Below are 3,513 nucleotides of genomic sequence, written 5' to 3'. Positions count from 1 at the left end.
CAAAGAGTGCAATATAGCTTTAAGGGATCCATGACCTGTCAATAGAAATGTGGTATAAAGTTCTGGAGCATACCACTTAGGTGGTTTTGGACTAACCATAGCCACCTGTGGAAAAAACCTTTTGGTAATAGCACCTTTGGCCTCTTGCTCCCATTCAGTTTAATATATCTGATATAGTTGTATGGCAGTTTGTCGTTTCTCTGCCTTGATGTCATTGGCAAGGTTTGGGATTATGCCTATGTAACCGACAGGGATTCCTTTTTTAAGTCTATAATATAGCCCTTTTTTTTTGCAATTTCAAGGTGCAGTGGTAGGGTACCGGCCAATACTTGCAGGGCTGGGATACTAACTGTACAGCATGTTCTAGTTATTGTTAATAAGATTGTTCTTTGAATGCTGTTTAATTTTGCTCTGTTTCTAACTACGGCTGTGCGATGGAACCATATGGCAGCACCATAGGAGATTACAGGTAAAAACACTGCTCTGTAAATGAGTGCCAGGATTCTGTGCTTGAGACTCCAGTCGGCTCGGCTGATTCTGGCAATCATTCCAGCATAGTTCTGGACTTTTTTGGCCAAGTATGACAAGTGTGGATAGAATGTTAATTTGGAGTCTAGAATTATGTCTAAGTATTTCAATTCTTGGACCATGTGAATTGAGGTATTACCTATTTTTATCACTGTGGTCGTCTTATATTTAGATTTACTTTTAGTAGGATACACTTAGTTTTTTCTGCTGAGATTTTGAGCATGTGGGTTAGCGCTCGTTCCTGCAGTTGTTTAAGTGCCACGTTTGCTCTTTCTTCCATCACCCTTCTGGCGTTACCTTTTACCAATAAGACAAGGTCATCAGCAAAGCCAACCCTGTCTGTAGGGCCTAAATCTTTTGTCAGGAATTCATCAAGCACACAGGTCCAAAAGAATGGACCTAGTACTGAACCCTGTGGGCAACCTCTTGTAACTGGGCGTTTTATTTCTTGGAACTGCGTGTGAACTACTACACATCTGTTACCAAGATACGTGTTTATACATAGATATAGATTTTTTGGTACATTTGTCTGGCTGTCTTCTGAGGATACTTGGCCACCAGAGGGTGTCAAATGCACCAGCAAAGTCAATAGATATTGCCAGCATGTACTTTTGATCACTATTATTTACTGTTGTTAGGATATATTTATATTCAGTATAATTTAAATTAAGTCTATAGAGGAGTGGACGTTCCATTATTTTTCCTAGAACAGGCAATAAAGCTATAGGTCTGTATGATTTAGGTTCGGTAAGATTTTTTTTCTCAGATTCTTCAAGGTTAATCTAATTATAGCCAATTTCCATGCTTGTGGAAACAAACCCTCAGCCGGGCAGTGATTAAATAAGTTCAGTAGCGTATCAGGAGAAATTTCTGCTAACATTTTAATGGTTTCTATTTCAATTAAGTCAGGTCCAGGGCACTTATTGTTTTTAGTTTTTAAGAGTGCTGCTTGAAGTTCTTCCATGGTGAAGGATGGTTCTATTGACATATTGCTATAATTTTTGTTGCTGGCCATTATGCCACTCTGAGCCTGGCTTATCCCCTGGTTCTCAGACTGGAATAAATGATTAATATGTTATTTAAGGAGTCTGCCCAAGTGTGAGTTGCAGTTCCATCTGCCTTAATTGTAGAGTTCACCTCATCACCTCTTGGCAGTTTGTTGGTGACAATCCTGTAGACCAAACCCTAAGGGTTGGCATTACCGGATGTCCCCACCAAGGCCCTCCAACATTCCTTCTTTTTTGTTCTTATTAGAGCAGTATATGAGTTTCTGAGATTCCTATAGGAATCTCTCAGAGCATCAACCTCATTCCTGGGCCAATTTGCTCTTGCTCTCTTGAAGTGTTTTCTGGCCTGGTGCACCCTTCACCGGAGTATATCAAGTTCATGGAACAGCATTTTTCTTTGGTTTTCTTTTGGGTATTGCTAGATTGGATGCTTTTTGAAGCCGCGATACCCAAAAGTTTTTACGACCGGGGTAGCAACGGAAATCGTGGGAGTGTGACTAGATGGGAAGCCAGCGTGAGAAAATGAGTAGGCGGGCATTTTATTAATATCTCCGACACCGTGTCGCCAAGTAAAACACCCGAAGACGAGGGGACCCATGTGGGGGCACGAGTCACCCCTGGACCGTCCTGGACAGGAAACTCGTGACTTCCAGTGGCCAATGAGAGACTTTTGTTCTCAAAGACAAAGGAGAGCCCAAAGAATAAAAGGGCCAAAAATGAGACCAAAGGGTGTGAAGTGGTTGAAGATCTCAGGTGTGGTTCCTGTCGATTGCCACCGCCTTCTGACCCGAGCTCCCTGAGTAGCCGCCTGCATCACCCTTCTAGCAGGAGAGTTGGAACTGCGAGGACCAGAGAAGACCGCTGCCGACTCCCTTACAGAAGCAAGCCTTGCAGCTAGCCTAGGGACAAACCCACCTAAATTGGTAAGCGAAAACCATCCTTACTTATAAATGAATTTGTGTGAAATAGCCAATATATATTCTAAATTCAATGCTTCCTTTCTGAGTTTCTTTTACATGTGTATAAAGTAGAATCAAGTTAATAACATGTATTATTATTCACGCCTTTATATTACTTAGAGGAAGTTGAAAGAAAGGGACAGGATTTGTTTAGAAAGTTAAAATATACAAACCTATGAAATTGCGAGACCTTTGATTCTTATTTCTTTCTGTTTCAAAATGATTGCACATAGATTGATACATATTTTATTCATTGTATGTTTATGGTGTGAAAGTAGATTGTGTACATGACCTTTTTGTTTGTAATAAATATTGTTAAGTGTTATATACATGTTGCATTCTCTCTGACAACATCCTAAACCACGCCAGGGTAAACAAACTAAGAAAATGGATTTTGCGGGATGGAAAGATGCTAAGCAATCTTTCCATTAAAAACACAACGCGGCCTGTTGCTGCAGAAACCGGGGCCCCTAAACCCCCCCACTGATTTCTAAGGGCTCAAGTTATTGTCCTAATTGATTGCCTGAGTAAGGCAAGATAGATGCCATAGGTAGACCCCAAGAAAATGTAAGCGAAAGAGAAGGGAGAAAGAGAGAGTAAAAGAGTGAAAGAGAGAGAAGAGTGAGGGTGGGGTCATACAAGATGGTTTCCGTGATCAGGATGAAGAAATCAGTAATTTTTGGGGAAATAAGACTAAGATTAAAGTACTAAACCCCTGGTAACAAAATGGTGTCCACGACTATGATTAAATAAAATGAGTTTAGCCATAGTAAAACATAAATCTAAAATAACCCCGTCATCAGTATGTTTTCAGTGATTGTGTTTAAATAATAAGGTGGGGAACAGAATAATATGTGGATGCTGGCGTTTTAGAAGTTGACAGAGAGTTGAATGTTATATTATTTTTATATTCTATATATTTGATAACAGTGAATTCTTGATATTGTCATTATTATTGTTGTTTGAGTATGTTTTGTTGGGCCAAATTAATACTCCGATTATACAACCCTCCTGAATAT

Source organism: Mastigoproctus giganteus, chromosome 4, assembly GCF_048544385.1.
Source record: "Mastigoproctus giganteus isolate SK-2022 chromosome 4, ASM4854438v1, whole genome shotgun sequence".
In the NCBI taxonomy this organism is placed as follows: domain Eukaryota; kingdom Metazoa; phylum Arthropoda; class Arachnida; order Uropygi; family Thelyphonidae; genus Mastigoproctus; species Mastigoproctus giganteus.
Note: the sequence above shows the minus strand (reverse complement) of the source record.